This window comes from Crotalus tigris, unplaced genomic scaffold (assembly GCF_016545835.1).
Source record: "Crotalus tigris isolate CLP2741 ecotype Arizona unplaced genomic scaffold, ASM1654583v1 scf7180000019004.2909048, whole genome shotgun sequence".
NCBI classification, from domain to species: Eukaryota; Metazoa; Chordata; class Lepidosauria; order Squamata; family Viperidae; genus Crotalus; species Crotalus tigris.
Window position 1 is genome coordinate 392659 of NW_024097319.1, and position 19979 is coordinate 412637.

General features: G+C 42.8%; 1 non-coding gene across 1 annotated transcript; it reads left to right on the forward strand.

Moving 5' to 3' along the window:
• Positions 1 to 17461: 17461 nt before the first annotated feature.
• LOC120314774 lies at positions 17462 to 17575 on the forward strand. The gene has a single exon (XR_005558527.1). It is a non-coding gene; the product is annotated as a U5 spliceosomal RNA (small nuclear RNA).
• Positions 17576 to 19979: the final 2404 nt, after the last annotated feature.

The following is a 19979-nucleotide window of genomic DNA, read 5'->3' on the forward strand; positions in this document are numbered from 1 at the left end:
AAACTTCAGCAAGACCTGCCATTTGCAAGTGACTGTGACTGTGACTGTGACTGTGTAACCCAGTCACTTGAATCCCAAGTGCCTCGAACCAACTGAGTCCAATTAGACTCGTGCGGTCACCCTCAACCACAACAATGTCCAGGAACCCTTCGAATTGCCTACGCTGCACTCTGAGCATGGCCTCCCCTTTCACCCTGACTCAGGAATTCTGAAAATCTGTTAAGATCAGATTTGACGGCCTGAGTTTAACTCGCTGGTCGCTTCTACAGCAGATTTGCTTGCGGGTGTCCTGGGATATGATTGACAGAGCTGAACCTGTGTCCAGCTCCATCGTTAAGGGGACCCCCTGCAATTTGACATCAATGCACAGCTTTTTCTTCAATGGTCAGTGGGCCCTGGTTCTCAAAACACTCCTACGGGACATGCAGAACCCCACCCTATTCTGGCTGGGGACCCTGATACCTTTCCAATGCAATTCTTCCGATGGACGGTCTTTCTTGTGACCCAAACAGACGGCGGCTATGTTAAGTTCCCCCGATTAAAATACAAAGCTGCCCTATTGCTGATTAACACTGAAAAATTTCATGCCTGCACTGGATTGTCTGGATTGCTATATACACAAGAAAGCTTTCAAGGTAGGGAAGACAGAAAATAGATTCATACACAATCTCAAGTGCATTTTGTATTGCACATGGAAGGCTATGAAACCAAAAAGCAGGTTATCCAGAAATGCCTCCAACTTCACTTCAGTTCAGGATTCTAGTCTCCTCCTGTACCATTAAGGTTTGTCTCTCTGTCCCCTGCCACCTCCTCACTCCCCATAAATGTTCAATAGCAATTTGGTGGTTGCCCAGGTTTTATGTTTTTATCCCAAGGAATATTCTAGCATAATAAAATAAACTGCACTTGCCTCCAAAATGCAGTCAGGCAAGGGACTTCCTTAGATGAAGAAGGAAGCCATTTCATTCAGTCACTGGGAACTGAGTAAAGTTCTTTATTAGGGATGCTTTCCAAATGGCAGGTATTATTGTAGGATTTCACATATCTCCTACAGGCTGATAATACTGAAAGGTACCTATTTATAAATATGCATATTATCTAAATTCTAGGTGTTTGCCATGGGACGATACTGTATTTTGTTAGTTCACACAGACATTCATGGAACTCTTTATGCATATATTGAGTCAATAGTGCAAGCATGGAAAGCTCCAGCTATATTAGTGCCAGTCCCTAATTCTTAACCAGTAGAAGTCTGGTTAGAAAGATCTTATTAATTTTATTAAGAATCCTATACCCCACAAATTGGATGCAATTTGCAGTTGTAAGCACTAAAACATGTTTAAATCCTTTGAAACGTGTTGTAGGACAACATATAAGATGGCATGTGAGTTAAACATACGCAGAGGGAAGTAGGTTTCAAGAGGGTTGAAATATTGTTTCATTGCCGGCTTTCCTTCCTCAGTTTTCAGACTGGAGCTGGCAAGATACAAAGCATTCCTTTCCAGCTTATTATTTACAAAACAGAAATGTTACTCTCCCAGCCCTCTCCTCTGTTTGTACTTGCAATATGACATATAATACAGATAGGCGTTTGCAAGCATGTACAACTTCATTCCTTTCAGTTGGGCTGGTGTGCTCTTTGCTTGTTTCAAAACAGTTGATGTTTCCATTTTGGAACATTTCAGTAGGCAGAACAATTTCTTTCCAGTCAGCCAGAATAAAACTTAAATTTATCATATGTGGTTTAGATGAATTCAATTTCAAGTAAAAGGGACACGAAAGCTTCAGTTAGATTATTTCATGAGAGGAGAGGCATAGCATTATTTTTAGCAAATAGTGAAGAATTTTAGCTAAAGGAGAGCAAAACTGTAAGAAAGGATCCAAGCAAAATTAAGCCTTTTTACATCTCAAGGATTTCAGCTTGAAATAATTAAACATGGTTTGCTCCCCCAGTGAAATGTATAAAAATTTATACATTCAGATTTTACCAGGGTTTGTTCTACAATCTTAGTAATACAGGTCATCTTCGACTTATAACAGTTCCTTTAGTGACCATAGAAAGTTACAAGAGCATTGAAAAATATGATTTATGACCGTTTTTCATAGTTACAACCTTTGCAGCACCCTATGATCATGTGATCCAAATTCAGATGTTTGGCAACTGGTTCATATTTATGACGGTGGCAGTGTCCTGGGGTCCTGTGATCTCTTTTTGTGACCTTCTGACAAGCAAAGTCAATGGGGAAGCCAGATTCAGTTAACAACCAGGTTACTAACTTATCAGCTGCAGTGATTCACTTAACAACTATGGCAAGAAAGGTTGTAACATGGGGCAAAACTCATTCTCTCACTTAGCAACAGAAATTTTGGGCTCAATTGTGGTCATAAGTTAAGGACAGCCTATACTGCATAACTAAACTTTCCTTCCTAGCAAGTGAAATGGAAGACTACAAGTCTAAAGATGAAATCTTTAATGAGTGAATATGAAAGCATCCATTTTTGAGAGAAAATAGTATCTTTTTCTTCATTCCCCCCCCCCAATTAATTTAGAAACTATGGACTCATTAATGTATCTTCTTTTTTTTTACATTTCGATCCGATAATACATGCAAACATAATACATACTTTGTATGTCCATGATTCTGGGGGATTTTGTATTATCTCCAGTGAAAGAAATTTCATACCCCAGGAGCAGAAGAAAAATTTTGACTGCATGCCATTAAGAGTCCCAATCCTCTTTCTCATCATCCTATTGTTATTTTAACCATTCAGTTGTGTCCGACTCTTGTCAACTTTATGGGCAAGTGCTATGCTATCCTGTCAACCACAGCTTCTTTCAGTTAATTGGATTTTCATCTTTCTTTCTCCCAAATCACAATCACAACTGAGCAGTTTATCATTAGATTCTTCTCTCCCCTTAAATGACCAATCCCAGATGAACCACTGCCAGATGCAGGGAATACATTAGGAATGTAAGAATCAAATAATTGGAACATGCCAACCATCCAGCTAGTTCAGCATTCTATGTTGCACATTGACTATCCACTTCAACCTAGAAGTTACAAGAAGACTAATTTCTCTCTTCAACTTTTGCTCTTAGGCAATTGATATTTTAAGGCACACCTGAACAGTAGTTCTCTGACCTGTGCTAGAAAAGATCAAAGCACAGAGAACTATTAATTGTAGGAATAAATAACCTAGTACTACGTGAGATATTTCCTACCTGATGTTACTTAAATGTTATGCTGGATAATACCAGTATGACACCAGCTTCCAGAAGCATAAGGTACATGGCTGCAGAACTACCAACCCATCTCTTGTCTTTAGCAATAGGTTTTATCTGTTTTATCTGTTGCAGATATTAGCAAGTGTTTATGTTTGTTTTTAGGCTGTGATCATTGTTTCTCGTCTCTTTAGATCTAGCAGATGTTAAGGCATAAGAAGGTTTCCCCAATCTACCTACCATCCAGATGGAAACTGCATTTCAGTTTATTTTTTAGAACTACTATCATAATTGCATCAAATTTTTAATAATATTTCCCCTCCAGTTCAGAAAGCTGCTGCATAAGAAACTTCATCAACAAAATCAAGACTATGTCCTTGTGTTCACTTTATATTCTGTTTCAAACAACCAACCTAAAAAAAAAACCAGAAAAAGAAGCAGAAGTTTGCAGCAGCTCATGTCATCAGATTCTCACACCTGTTCACTTGGTATTTAGACTGAAGCAGTTGTGAAGCTAACAGATGACATCTAAACTGGGTTGGATAAAAACATACACGTGGAATATTCATTGTATTTTGTTTGTTAAGCTTACTGAAGTGGATGTTTCCCCATTTTCATCTTATTCATCACACTAAGTAGCTGCTTTCTAACTCATCTGCCTGTTGCAACATGACACTTGTCCAAGAAGAAACATTTGTGGCATTTGGTAACTCATATGCTCAAATAACATAGTATAACTGAGAAGTTATTAACCATCAAAAAGGTGTGTGTTTTTCACTAATACTTTATTTCCACTCTTTCATTTAGCACAAATCAAATAACACAAATCAACATAAATTATCTGGGCACATAAGAAACCAACACACTTCTTCCTTCATGTCTGATGATACAAAAATATACAATAATAATTTAGAAAACAATTTGCTGATATTTTACAATACTGTAATATCCGGCTGTCTAAGAGCCTGATTTGACAATATCTCTTGTGGTAAAGGAATAATTACTTTTGGCAATTTTTCTAAATTCTTAACTGATTTAAAGGGTAAGCCAACAATTAAATAATGTGATTTCTTCCCCCTTCTATCACCTACTTAAATCCATGTTATGAATGCAATTGGCACTTCTAGAAATTCCTGTTAGATCTGAAATCAGTTGATTTGTAGACTAAGCCCTTCTACTTTCTGCATAATGATTACCTGAAGGCCAATTGGCAGGAGCTAATATTAATTTATCAAGAATAAGTCTTATCAAACAAACCTGATCTCCTATTTGGATAGTAGGTTTTATGTATTCGGTTCTCAGGCATTAGACGAAGACACATGGTGAACAAGCAAACTTCTTTATTGATCTTCTCCTTACAACCAAGCAAGCAGCAAAAGGCGCGCAGGCTTTTTATAGCATCCTGAACCCGGACAACAACAACCAATAGGAATCTGGCTATTTTGCGCCTTGTACATGGGAATAGTGGAGTTACAATGGCCTGCACACAGGCAGAGCACGTATATACACTAATTATTTCAACTAAACAAAATGCACCCAAAATCATATAATGAGTGTTAGTCAGCATCCTGTTCCAGACTAGCAAGGTTCCCTTTGCATTGACAGAAACATCACATAGTCTCCAAGATGTTTGGGTGGGCACTTGGCCCGCTGTGACCTTCTAATGGCCGGTGAGTGTGCCTGGCCTGCCAGCTCGCCTGCCAGGCTTGGCAGACCAGGACTTGGATGCCCCAAGGACCCAGGTGACCCACCCAGCTGCTGACTGGCTGGACCCTCTAAGTCCAAGCCAGAGTTCCTTGGAGGGATGGAGGTCCCCAAGTCCACAATGGACTCCTCTTGGGAGCACTCTCCCTCGAGCCCAAGGCCAGCAGCTGGAGTAGCCTGAGTGGCGGAAGTGCCCCTGTACTCCATAGCCCCCGTGTACGTGCCAGAGGTGCCAGAGTCAGGAGCCATGGCAAACCCCCTTCCTGGAGACTTCCTTTTTGAAGCAATAGCTGAACTGTGTGAGTGCCCCTGGTGAAATTCCCTGTCTGGGGATGTGTTTGAATTGTTTGGATACCCCCGGTGCGACTCCCTGTCTGGAGCACTATCTGAAGTATTTGGATTATGTGGGTACCCCTGGTGCAACTCCCTGTCTGGAGCAATAACTGATGTGCAGGATGACCCCCTTTCCAGAGAATTCCTGTTTGGAGCACTTGTGGAACCCTGAGATGACCCCCGAACAACCTCAGCAGCAATCTTAGCAGCTTGTGAGACACTACTAGAACTGGGAAACCATGAACCAGAATGCAGATTATGGTCCTCCTCCCCCCCCCATAGCAGACCCAGAAGCAGAAGTGTGGCTGTGAGGCCTCCAGCGCAGTTGGTCGATGTGTCTGCGGACGACACATCCATCATCCAAGGCCACTTCGTATGATAGTGGCCCAGAGAACTTGCATACAACTGCTGTGACCCAGAGATGTCCAGGCCCATAGTTTCTTGCCCAGGTCATCCACCTGTAGTCTCCTAGGTGCCCACAGCTGTGACACCTGTGAAGCCACCCAGTCTGGGTGTAACCTGTCCAGTTTGGTGATGAGTCGGCGACCCCAGTGGAGTTCTGCTGGGCTCTTTCCTGTGGCTGTGCAAGGTGTGGTGCAGTGTGCAAGAAGGAAATCTGCTAACCTGTGATGCCAGTTACCATAAGTCAGTTTCTTGAGAGCATCTTTGGTAGTGCGCACCATCCTCTCTGCTTGGCCGTTGGAAGATGGGTGGAAGGGAGCAGAAGTCGCATGCCGGATCAAGTTGGCTTGAAGAAAAGCCTGGAACTCAAAAGAGGTAAATTGGGGGTCATTATCTGAAACCAGGACATCTGGAAGTCCATGTGAGGCGAAAATTCCTCTCAACATCTGAATGGTCCTGGCAGTAGTAGTGGAGGAAACAGGAACAACCTCTAGCCACTTGGAATGGCTGTCAACTAAGAGAAGGAAGAAGTGCCCTGAAAGGGCCTAGCATAATCTATATGTACCCTTGACCAAGGGGTTTGTGTTTCCTCCCACCTATATATTGGGGCCTGAGATATTTCAGGCCGTGACTGTTGGCACACTTGGCACCCATGCACCTGGGCCTCGATGTTTTTATTGAACCCAGGCCACCAGAGATGGCTGTGTGCAAGTGCTTTCATCCTTACTATTCCTGGATGTCCCTCATGCAGAGAGAGCAAGACTCTAGACCTCAATGAGGCTGGGATGACTACCCTACTAGGCACCCCTTGAAAGTGGACAGTTCGAGCTTCCTTTGCCAGAAGCTTTGAAACTCCTTATCTGGACACGTGTCAGGCCATCCTGACAACACCCATGTCAGCATGCGTGTGAGCGTATGATCAGTGGCAGTTTCTGCAGTCACGTCCCTAGCATTGAGGGGAGATTCAGGCAACTCCTGAATGGAAAGAATATTAATAGTAGGAGCAGGATCTGCCTCTATCTGTTTTAGAGGTAATCTGCTGAGGCCATCTGCATGCCCATCTCTTTTCCAGGTTTGTGAATTAGCGTGTAGTCATAGGCTGACAGGAAAATGGACCATCTCAGCATACGTGGAGAAATAATGTGTGGTGTCTGTTTGTTATTAGTAAACAAACCCACAGAGGCTTATGGTCTGTGTAGACCGTGAAGTGGCAGCCAAATAAGAAATCATGAAATTTCTATATGTCAGCCACTATGGCCAAGGCTTCTCTGTCAATCTGAGCGTAATTCCGCTCTGCAGATGACAGAGTCCTTGAGTAGTAGGCCACAGGGACTTTTGTCCCATCAGCCTTCAGATGGCTAAGTACTTCTCCAACCCCATAAGGAGATGCATCGCATGTGATGCACACAGGCAGTTGCTTGTTGAAATGCGCTAATACAGCATTTGAAGAGAGCAAAGCCTTAACCTCATTGAAACTTCTTTCATGGACTTTAGTCCACTGCCATGGAGCTTGTTTATCTAAGAGCCGGTGTAATGGCCCTGCCACTGCAGCCTTGTGTGGAAGAAATGTGTGATAGAAATTTAATAGCCCCAAGAAAGCTTGCAGCTTACTTTTGGACTTGGGGCTTGGGGACTGCTGAATCGCTTGAAGTTTTGACTCAGCCGGATGAATGCCCTGAGCATCAATTCTGAAGCCTAAGAAGTCAGTGGAAGTGACTCCTATTTTGCATTTGTCTTGCTTCAGTTTAAGGCCTGCTTGACGAAAACAAAGAAAGATAGCCCTTAATCTTTGAGATGACTCCCCAGCAATGAGGACGTCATCGAAGTAGGGACAGACCCCAGGAATACCACAAAGTGTGCATTCCATGACACTTTGAAATATGCCAGGGGCCACATTAACCCCAAACTGCAGTCTTTTAACCTTAAAAGCCCCTCTGTGTGTTACGATCGTTTGGGCCTCTGCAGTTGCCTCATCAACAGGTAGCTGTTGATAGGCCTGTGCCAAATCGAGTTTTGCAAACAGGCGCCCCCTTTGAGGGAGGCCAGAATGTGGCTTATCACCGGCACTGGATATGCGTGCTGTTGCAGCACTTTGTTCAATGTGCACTTATAGTCCACGCAAATTCAGACTTCTCCATTAGCTTTTAAAGGCGTTACAATGGGGGTTTCCCATGGACTAGAGTCCACAGGTTCTAAGATGCCCTGCTGGAGCAGCTTGTCCAGCTCTGCATCAATTTTGCTCTTGAGAGCAAAAGGCACCCTTCTAGGCTTAATCCTAATAGGTGTGATAGTTGGGTCTAATCGTAGGGCAATGGGAGGCCCCTTGTAAGAGCCAAGCTCTGAGCTGAACACATCAGCAAACTCCCTGCAGACTTCTGCAAGGCCTGGCGTTTGCAGGCTGTGCAGCCCAGTCACTTGGATTCCAAGGGGCTCGAACCAATCGAGTCCAATGAGACTTGTGCGATCACCCCCAATTACCACCACATCTAATAGGCCTTCAAAAGCTTTACGCTGCACTTTGAGCATAGCCTCCTCCTTCACACTGACTCTGGAATTCTGAAAGTCAGTGAGGACTAAGTTCGATGGCCTGAGTTTGATCTGAAGGCCACTACTGCTGCAAATCCTTTTGAAGGTGTCATGTGAAATGATTGATAGAGCGGACCCTATGTCCAACTCCATCGATAAGGGAACCCCTTGCAACTTCATGTCAATGCAAAGCTTTTTCTTAAGGGGCTTGTGTGTCCCTGTTCTCAGAATACTCCTGCGCGATGTGCAGAAACTCACCCTGTGTTGGCTGGGGACCTGGTACCTTTCTGAAGCAATTCTTCCCAAGGTTGGACCTTCTGGCGACACAAACAGATGGAGGCAATGTGGCCTTACCTGCCACATGTCTGGGAAATGGCGGAGCAGAATCTGTAGTCAGCTCGCTTGTGGTGTCCTCCGCACCCAACGCACTGAGGAGATGCTGGGGCCTTGTCTGGATGCTCCTTCGGCCTTCTTTCTGCTGGCTGGTGAAGTCTGTCCACCTCCTCTTCAGGATCCAATTCGAGATCTTCTTGAGCGACCTCTTGATGGACGGTCACGGTGGCTGGAAGGTTTCTGGCGAGCCGCAAAGCCTTCACAGAGCCGCCTGCTGCTTCTTCAGCTGCAACCTCTCTTAAGGCATCTTGGAAAGATACTTCTTCTTTTGCGAAGATTTTCTGTTGCAGTTCTCTACTTTGTAGGCCACAAACGAAACGATCTTGCAGCCTCTCTTCCAGGTCGTTGAACTCACAAGGCCTGGACGCTTGTCTTAAGGCAATGATGAAGTCCGCAGCAGATTCACCCGGCCTCTGGTCTCTCTGCTCGAACGCATGCCTCCAAGAGATTACAGATAGTTTTGGCTGGAAATGTTCTTTAAGCATCTTCTTCAAGTCAGCATACGTTACTGATTCCAGAAGTGCAGGGGCCACCAGGTTTTCATCAATGTCGAACATTTCCTGGCACAGACGCACAGAAGTGTTGCCGCTTTAAGGCCGTCCTCCCTGATTTGATTAACTCTCAAGTAGTTCTCCACCCTTGGTACATACGAATTCCAATGTTCAGGGGTGAGACATCAAAGTCCATCACGCGGCCAATTTTCAACATCGTAAACTTTTACTGCCTTTGCTAATTGCCTCCTCTGCAAGCTAGTAGTTGGGGAAGGGTCCGTTTGTCGAGCTCACCTCCAGCGATGCTGTACTGGCAGGCTGAGTCGCGAATGCAGGATGCCGTCTTCAAGTCTTCAGGACTTTCTCGATGAGTCCTATTTATTTCTCTTGCTTGCAGGGATCCCACCTTCGTCGCCAGTTTTATGTATTCGGTTCTCAGGCATTAGACGAAGACACATGATGAACAAGCAAACTTCTTTATTGATCTTCTCCTTACAACCAAGCAAGCAGCAAAAGGCACACAGGCCTTTTATAGCATCCTGAACCCAGACAACAACAACCAATAGGAATCTGGCTATTTCGCGCCTTGTGCATGCGCACAAGGCTGGCACCAGCTAGTCTGGTCCCAGGCAGCTTTTGGGTTGCCCAGGACCGTTTGCAACATTTCTGAGCCTGCTGAATACTTCAACAGGCTCAGGACACAACAGTAGGCCTTATACATTGAAAGAATTCATAAATAAACTATCCAAATAGGAGTTCAGTTTCAACAAGGATAAATGCAATTCCCTACATTTGAGTAGAAGAAACTCAAAAGCAAAAATACAGGATGAGACATGCTATATGCAGTAAATGGAAAAGGATCTGGATCTCAGGTTAAATAGGAGCCAATATTTGCCCCAAAAAATGCAGTCCTAGACTGCAACAGACATCCAATACCCAAACATGAAAAGCTATTTTTTCCTCTAGTCAATGTTTGTCAATCCACATCTCAAATATTCCATCTAGTTCTGAGTACTGAGTTGTAGGAAGGACAAACTGAACATTCCTGAGAAGAGCATTCAAGACAAGAACAAAAATGAAAATAATAAGGAATAGCTGGCGAGTTTGCATATTCATAGCCTAGGAAAGACAATAATGTGGAAAAATTCCAAATTGACTATCAGATATTTGGCTGAAGCTGGTCTTTTGCTGCACAAAATACAGAAAGGGAAGGCACTTTCTTTCTTTTGGCCTTGCACTTATAACCGTGAATATGAAGAGAAAAAGAAAGTGGTGACAACAATACAAATTGATGGCAATAAGGGCTGTATTAATCCAAATTGTCCTTAACCCATTTAAAATGATGGAGAATGTCCCAAAAAATGCTGTTTTCTTGGAGACATTTCGCTTTTCATTCAAGAAGCTTCTTCAGTTGGAACTAACTGGTGGGGAATAAAAAGGATTTATTCTCTTTGCAGCCTGCATATCTCAAGGTGTTAATGATTGGCTGACTGAAAAGAGTATAAATCTTTTCCATTCTGCACCAGTTAGTTAGAACTCAAGAAGCTTCTTAGATGAAAAGTGAAGCCTCTTCAAGACAAATCAAGAAAGTATGGTTGCTGTTTGGAAAAAAGCATCTTTTGGGACAACCATGAGCCAGATAACAGAGAACCTCTATAGACAAATGATAGAGAATGTTATAAAACTATTTTAAAATAATATTTTTGAAAAATCCTATGGCCTTAGTTGCAGAAAAACAACACTAAATAGTATTGTGGAATCTTAAATACTAAAACATTTACTGTGGTACAGTCTTCACCAATTGAACAATCTCCAAAACTGTTGAACTACAGTATAATTTTCAGCCACTAAGTCATATTGTATGGTGGTTTGGGGGGGATGCAGTCTAATACATCTAAAAGCTTTAGATCAGGGGTGCCAAACTACCGATGTGAGGGCCAGATGCATCATGCCAAAACTGCACCCACCCCATTGCCAGCAATGGGGAAAAAGTCACGATACATCATGACACGTCACGTGATGTTGCGAGTTTGACACCCCTGCTTTAGATCAGTGGTGGCAGAACTAGTAGAGTGTAGGGCAGTGCTTCTCAACTTTGGCAACTAAGATGGGTGGACTTCAACTCCCATAATTCAAGGCTAGTCAGTAAGATGTCATAAGCTGCTTTGTGACTTCAAACTAAATATATAAATACAGATGATAAACATTCCCCATACCCACTTTTAATGATTGTGAGAATATTTTAATGATGGTGGCTGAGAGGTGACACCAGGAAGGATGAAAAATATGGGCAGAAATGTTTGAATAAATCTAGATTATACTGATACCATATAATTGATGCTAACTATACCAGATTTGAGAGTGTTCCATTATCATTATCCCTTATATTTTGAAAGCTTGTTTCTATTTTTTTCCTTCTGACTTGTTTTTCTTTTAGTGTCAAAGATATGTTGTGTACTTTGTGTTTAAGCCCAAGAACAGGTACAGTCTTGTTTGTTATTGATTTAAGTGAGGTCATCGGGGGAGGTTGCCCTCAGAGTGGATAAAAATGGTTCAGATAAATAAATGCATGCTGCTGAACATGGCCAGAAGTACTGTTCTTTAGGCTACACAGGTGCCAAGTAATGCAATCTCAATTAAGATTTGAGGAAATTACACACAATATTAAATTATACCGTTCTACTCAAATATCTCCAACCTCAGGCAGAAATCTCTGCCAGATGTTTAATACAAGATGCCCTTCATAGCAGCAAGCCTCAACTTTTCTGCCAGGTCTGCCCCACCCAATCTTCTTTTTCCAAAAGTTTTCTGCAATATCCTGTTTACTTCAGGGCACAAGAGTTAATGAAAACACCCCTGAAGAGTCCTACATTCATTTCCTAGAAATATCAAATGTGATCAACTCAGAGTTGAATTTTAGTCTGAGAGCAGCAAAGTGCTTTCATCAGTCTTGGCTGGAACCTAACAAGTTTCCATATTTTGACCTTCAATACTTATCTGATGCCCCTGTTAACTTGTAAGCAACTGCACAAAAGAACCTAGGCTACTACTATTTATCCAAAGGCAAGCATCACATTAACAAATAAAGCACAAACTCCAAATGGTTTGGATCTTTGCAACAAAGTCTTCGATGTCTGAAAAAAACCTTATTACATGTCTGATGTGTAAGTAGCTTGGAAAGAAGAAGCAAATCTAAGATAAATGGATAAATGTTCCTAATCAAATATTGGTGGCCAAAAAAGCCAGTTATTACAAAACTTTCTTATTTCTGATGCCATAACAGCAAAGCAAAAATCCTGCTTCTTTTCCATCTAGTTCTGGTTAAAATAGTAGTATTAAGGATTAGGATAAACTGTGCCCTGCAGGAATTGATTATTCAGATTCCTTCAGTTAGAACTGAGCTTAGGACAGAAACTACATCTCTTGGGGTCTTCCTAGCCTCGTAGTCACTACTAGAGACATACTGTAAGTAAAGGCCATAGCTAGGGTGGCTTGTACACTTCTTCAGCATTTGGCTCCTTTCCTGAGGCCCTGGCTACCCACCCCCTTATTGTCTCTGGAATTGACTACTGCTGTATCACCTATGATTGGAGACTGCCAAAAGCTATTATTAATGCAGAATTCTGCACCTAATTACTAGCAGATAACAGCCACCAGTATTACATAACTCTGGCTTTGTGGTAATTGCATGGGCTTCTGAGCTTAAATCAATATATTGATTTTAATCTGTAAAGCCATTTATGGCTTGGCATTTGAGTATTTGCAGGATATTTATCTCCAGATAGAATTAACTCATAAGATACATTCATCATAACCTAAGATGTTAAAGAGTGCACATGTGAAATTAGAAAGGAAGAAAAAGCTTGGTGTTTTTCCATTTCTTTGGCTGCCCTATGGAATAATTTGAACTTTTAGATATCTGGATGGCCTCTTCCCTGGTAATATTCAAAGAAACAGTTAAAACTAGTTTTTCCACAGCTTTAAATATTGATAATTTTTGGGATTGGGCATAGAGGAATATGGGAAAAAAGGTGTTTTTGATTTATTGTTTGACTGGTTTGATGTTGAATTTTGTAAACTCCCAAGAGTTTTTATAAATGCCATAAGTAATGGCAGCCTAGGGGACTTGTACTACCTACAGTCACAATGGATGAGGATTAGATAGTTGGCTAAGCTATTTTGATGAATTCCAATATCATACTTCTATCTCCACGCTTTCGTGCATGAGAGAACATCTCCTGTAGTTATGATTAAATCCATTCTTTTCACCTTTTCAGAAAACAGGAGGACAGACAATGCAAATTCAAATAAATATCAGAAAGGTTATATATGTTTGTATAAATCTTTTCTGACATACTATTGATTAGATTTCTTTAAGTAAAACTTTCTTAATATTTGAATGCTTGAACTTTTTTTCCATTCTAAATATAGCTAAGGATATCTTTCAATAAAAACATGTATTCAGAATGATTTGTGTCCTCAACTAAAAATGTATGTTGTCTTTGTTTTCCTTTGGGAAGAAGTTTAATTACAGTGTTACATAAAATGAGTATTTTGTTAACATTGAGAAGAGGTTATGCTCTGTATTAAACTCCAAACAAGTCTGTTTTTATGATACATAATTCTTTTTCCAGCTGTTCCCTCACTCATTAACAAAGTAAATTAGATATTTCTTAAACTAGTAGCTTGCTTTGTTGACTTCATCGAAATGCAAAACATAATGGACATGGAAAATTACTACTCCAGGAGATGTTCAGTTAGGGTCACTTCTTCAACTACTGTAATTATCAATTCACTGAGAATCAGTTATGGCTCTCATAGGACTCTGCTAAAATAATCTAAATCTGTTCCTTGGGTAAACCTACTTATATAAACAGAAAAACATTAGATCCATTGTAAAATATCCAAGCATGATTAATGTAAAAAGAAAAAAGAATTACCTTCATCTAGTGGCACTTCCCATGTGAAAAAAGGTTTCCATAAATTTTCTTCTCTCTACTTTGAACATTAAGATAGAACTGAATAGAAAAATGAATCTGTAGAATAGTATGCAGGTTCTCTCATATGTTGTGCCTGGTATTTTGCTGCTCATTCTTATTTTATTACGTTTATTAAATTTTTATGGCTGTCCATCTCATATTCATGAGTTTGGGTGACTAACAATTAAAAATAAAACATAAACAAATTACAAACAATATAAAAATAGCGGCCAAGTAAAAAAACTAACAATCATCAATTAATCATCAACATGTTCACTAACAGGATCCCAGGCTCAACAGCAAAATTCCATCTTTAAGGCCTTGCAAAAACCCAGCAGGCCTCTGAACTTGCTTGTTTTCTTGTAGATGTTTCATTACCCAAACTAGGTGACGTCATCAGTGCTAGTAAGGACTGCAGTTTGCTGTCAGCTTATATTCTAGTGCAGCGGTTCTCAACTTGTGGGTCGCGACCCTTTTGGGGGTCGAATGACCCTTTCACAGGGGTCTCCTAAGACCTTTGGAAAACACATATTTCTGATGGTCTTAGGAACCGAGACACTGCTCCGCATCCTTCTCTGCATGGCCTCCTCCGCCATTTGCAGAGAGAGAGAGGGGGGGCACTTTCGCTTCCCTTCTTTCTGTCTCTCAGGTGGACTTACCTCCTGCAGGGCTCCTGATTGGCCCTGCGCCCAGGTGCCTCACCCCCTGGGAGAAGCGGCCAGGGCCTCGTGGCCTTGGAGCCGCCCAGGGAAGCCCCGGGATCCCTGCTGGGAGTGGCCTGCTGAAGGCTCCGCTGAGCGGGCCAGCCCCCCTGCAAGCTGCGGCCCAAGGGAGAGCAGCCCCTATGATCCCCAGCCAGCCCGACCATTGGACCCGGTGGCCAGGAAGACACGCCGGAGTCCAGACTGCCAGGAAGGAAGAAGGAGATTCAGCAAAGGTAGGAGAGGAGAGCTGTCTTCTGGGGCCCAGTGCTGGCAGTGGCTTCCTTGCCATCCTCTTCCTCCTCTCCTTCTTCCTCCTACTGCCCCCAAGGTGGCTTGGACGGGCAACGGGGCAAAAGGGGTGCCTGGGGGGAGGAGCCAGGCTGGCAGAAGGGCTGACAGGGGCCACACAGCACCAGCCCCCACCGCGGCTCCATCGGATGGACGGAAGACAAGGCTGGGCAGCACAGAGCCCCAGCGGGGGGGCGGCCAGGCCAGGGGCAGCGGGCACCCCCAATGATGCAGCAATGGCCACCGCTGCCAGAGCCACTGCCTCCTGTCCTGCTCCCCCTCCCCTCTCATTCGGCTGAGGACGTGGCAGAGGCTGGGCTGGGGGTGCCAGGGACCCCTGACAATGCTGCCGTAAGAGAGAGAGAGAAAGAGAGAGAGGAAAGAGAGAGAAACAGAGGAAAAGAGAGAGGAAAGAGAGAAAGAGAGGAAAGAGAAAGAGAAAGGGAGGAAACAGAGAAAGAGAAAGAGAGAGGAAAGAGAAAGAGATGAAAGAGAGAAACAGAGAGAGGAAAGAGAAAAAGAGGAAAGAGGGAAAGAGAGGAAAGAGGGAGAGAGAGAGAAGAGAGAGAGGAAAGAGAGAAAGAGAAGAGAGAGAAGAAAGAGAAAGAGGAAAGAGAGAAAGAGAGAGGAAAGAGAGAAAGGAAAGAGAAAGAGAGGAAAGAGAAACAGGAAAAGAGAGAGGAAAGAGGGAAAGAGAAAGAGGGAGGAAAGAGAGAGAAAGAGAGAGAAAGAGAAAGAGGAAAGAGAGAGGAGAGAGGAAAGAAAAAGAGAAAGAGAGGAAAGAAAGAGAGGAAAGAGAGAAAGAGAGAGAGGAAAGAGAGAGAGAAAGAGGGAGAGGAATGGCGCTTCTCCAGCCAGGCTGGGCGGAGCCGGCGGAGCAGCCTTCCTGCCCCCCCTCCCCGGCCAGATGGATGGGGGGTTGGGGGTCACCACAACATGAGGAACTGTATTAAAGGGTCGCGGCATTAGGAAGAGAGCCACTGTTCTAGTGGCTTGCCTGTCAGTGTTGGTGGGGGTGGTCTTAGAGATTCTTTGGTTGGCTGTTTGCTGTTGGCTTCTTTGGCAGTTTCTTGATTGGGGTATTATTTACTTGATTGCTGGTCTGATGTTAACCTTGGAGTTATGCTATGCTGATCTGAGTGGTAATTGCTGGTGAGGAGGTGCTTGGATCTTTTTGTTCCTTTTTGGGTTGAGTGATAGTCTCTTTTGCATAGTCTATAGATGTCTATGTGTCTATTAATGGCTGATATAAATTAGATAAATAAATGAATAAATAGGATAATATTAGAAGAAAAGCATGTAATTAGTTCTATAAGATAGAGAATATACCTTTGACTTTAAGAAAAATAACATTAATTGAAGGAATAATTTATTTATTTATTTATTTTAAAAAGGTAATGTTGTTGAATCATAAGTGATTACACACAGGCTTTGACCCTACATCTCTGGCTATATATTTTTCTCAACATGCTTAAAAAACTGCTTTTCCCACAGCATTTCTTTTTTTACTGCACCTTCAAAACAAGGAAGGGCTGCAGCTGTTGAAGGCTGCTGTGAGGGAAGCACAGAGGTAAGGATCTTGGTCTCCCTAGGTTTTGTTTTCCTCTCCAGCAGACACACAGATTTGCTGAATCCCATGTGTTTCCTTTACTCCTGTCTAGCAAGCAGCAGAGATTGCTGGTTAGAATAGAAGCAATCTGTCCAAGTCTAAAAATTTGTGGAGCAGAAGAAACTTTGTTTGGGGTCTGGTAGCATCTTTTCCAATTAACAAAGTTTATTAAAAGGCATATTTTTTTTCTGAGCCACAGCTCATTATCAGAAGCATAGAATGCTGGATTGATTCAGATTTAAATTACGGTGAGGCCGAAACAGGGTGCAGGGTGTAGACCAGGGGTTCAAAACACCAGCCCGCAGGCCGGACAGATAATCTGGAAGCCGCGCCCACCCCATTGCTGGCAATGGCAAAACCGTCCCGATATGTTGCACGATATTACGTGCCGTCGTGAGTTTGACATGTCTGGTGTAGATGAAGACAGATTAGTCATGCAGATGCAAGTTACATGGGAGAGAGATTACAAGTATGTTCTCAACCAAATGTAACAAGTTAAAAATCCCACCATAGTAGTTGAGATGTCTGAGATTGCCTCAGACATTTGATATGAGTTCAGCAATGTCTTCCTCAATAGTGCTTTTGGTCCCATTTTCCCAAACAATTACTTTAGCACCTGCTATAATGTGTCCTGAGAAGTTGTAGTGCTCTGCTATTACTTTTCCTTGTTTTAAGTCCTGAAGTCAAATTTGTGTTCATTAATTGTTTTGGCCCATTTGTCCTACATAGACTCTAGAGGAGAGTTGCTTGCAGACAATGGCATATACAGGAGGAACAGCACATGAAGCCACCTTTAATCTTGTATGTGCATACTCTGGTTTCTCTTCAGATCGTATAAATCTTTCGCCTTTTACTAAAGATTTCCGTGGAGACGAACATTTATGAGTTTTGTAATAATTTTTTTTGATATTTTATAGATTGTTTTCTCTTTTTTTCTTTTTCCTATTTCTTTTTCTCTTTCTTTCTTTTTTCTTTTTTTCTCTTTTTAAGTATTTTTTTTCCTTAATGTTTATGTCATATATATTTTATTATTAACTATTTTATAAGTTGTAAAAATTTGTTTAGGTTTCTTAAAATTTTAATTAAGCCTATATTCAGCTCTGGGAAGCTCGGGGGGGGATGGAGGGGGTGGTTTGGGAGGGGTTGGGGGAGGGTTGTTTTGTTTTGTTTTTCTTGTTTGTTCTTGTTTTTTTGTTGTTATTTGTAAAAACTTTTAAAAATTTTCAATTAAAAAAAAATCTTGTATGTGCACTTGTTGGGGCTTGTGATGGTGCTATTAGTGTAACTATGAGAACAATAGACATTTGGGCTTGTACAGGATTTGGTTCCATGTTGGCACCACTGTCCTGTTGTTTGTCATTGCTTGTGAGAATCTGGGTAGCTGTCTGTATGTATCTATGTCTGTATGGGCCTCCACCCAGGACTTAGGAAAGTGCAATGTCATTATCCAGTAGGGGCTGTGACTTATTAATAATGTATTTAAATAGTTTGATCTGGCACTTATTCTGACCCACTTGAAAGAAATGTTTGAATGATTAAATTAAACCAGACATTCAGGAGATAAATTACCTACCTAGCATTCAATAGACAAATCAGTAGAGTCAAATTAATTCTCAGAGAGGATCTATTAAAAGACAGACCACAGAAACAGAGAAACAGAACACCACAGGCTGTCATTTACAGCTTACAGCTCAATAAGCAACTGTATTCTAAATTTTGGTCTGCCTAGAGATTGAGTAACATGTGGGAAGGAGAAAAATAAAAGCCGTATGTTTAGAACCTGGTTTAGCTACATGGTTGGCTTTGACTTTTCCATGTTTCAGAAAGCACCACATTTTGTAATCCATGGAGAAAATTTTTCTTTTATTTACCATAGGTGGGACATAACATTTTGGGCTTTCATGACCTCCAGCCTCCAGGTAATATTTTCTAAACTTTATTTCTAATTCTAATTCTAATTCTAATAACAATAATAATAATCCCCCAGTGAGGCACTACCTTGACATGGTTGTGGGGCTTGTGTACTCTGAGGAAGATGAGAGCTATGCCAGAGGTTCAACATACTGGATAGGTCTCATCAGAGGAGTCAGACAAAGAGTGTCTCTCCCATAAAAAATATGGTGAGACGTAAATTGCAGAATGCCATACCGGCTCGGACGTCGCCCGGGTTAACAAGGTCCGCGCTAGATATTGGAGTTCCTGGATATCTGGTGAAAAATGGGTTACAGGACTGTTGGCTGAGCAACCAGGGCCAGCAGCTGCAGAACTACTGGAAGAAAAGGTGTTTACCCATCCTCCCTTACTGGAGTACTGAGTGTTTCGGGTAAGTAGTGATTATGCCCCCGGGGTGACTCCCTGGCTGGAGTAGGCACTGGTGCCTGAGTTCTAGTTGGGCTCCATGGATTCCTGTTTGGAGCACTCGCGGAATCTCGGAATGAGCTGTCTGTAGTTCCCTTGTTAATGATAGGCGGCAGCCTGCACTCTTCCCTTTGCCCAAAGGGGTCCCCCTCCCCCCTGGAAAAGAACCAGGAGTCTCAGTGGGAAGGTCCCGTCTAGTGCGGAGCTGGTCGATGTGTCGTCGCAGGACATGACCGTCGTCCAGGGAAACCTCGTAGGACAAAGGACCTGTGACCCTGGACACAGTGGCAGGGACCCATGAATGACCAGGCCCGTAGTTACAAGTCCAAACCGGGGCACCCACAAGCAGTTGTCTAGGTGCCCTGGGGTGTGTGATTGTGGAAGGTAGTCTGTCCGGGTGCAACCGGTCAAGCTTGGTAGTCAGTTTGCGCCCCCAACGAAGTTCAGCTGGGCTCCTCCCGGTAGAAGTGGAAGGTGTAGTGCGATAAGAAAGGAGGAAGTCAGCCAACCTGTGATGCCAGTCTCCATAGGCAATTTTCTTCAAAGCGTCCTTGGTGATGCGAACCATGCGTTCAGCCATACCGTTGGTGGACAGGTGGAAAGGTGCAGAGGTGGCATGACGAATCATGTTGGCCTGTAAGAAAGCTTGGAATTCGGAAGAAGTGAATTGAGGGCCATTGTCAGATACGAGGACATCAGGAAGCCCGTGTGCAGCAAAAATCCCCCTCAGTACTTGAATAGTCTTTGCAGTGGTGGTGGAAGAGACAGGTACAACCTCAAGCCATTTTGAATGGCTGTCAACCAGGACCAAGAAGAATTGACCCTGAAAGGGCCCAGCGTAGTCAATGTGCACCCTAGACCATGGAGACTGTGTTTCCTCCCATCTATGTACAGGAGCTTGGGGCATTTCAGGGCATGAGCGCTGACAAAGGTGGCATGCATGCACCTTAGCTTCAATGTCTCTGTCTA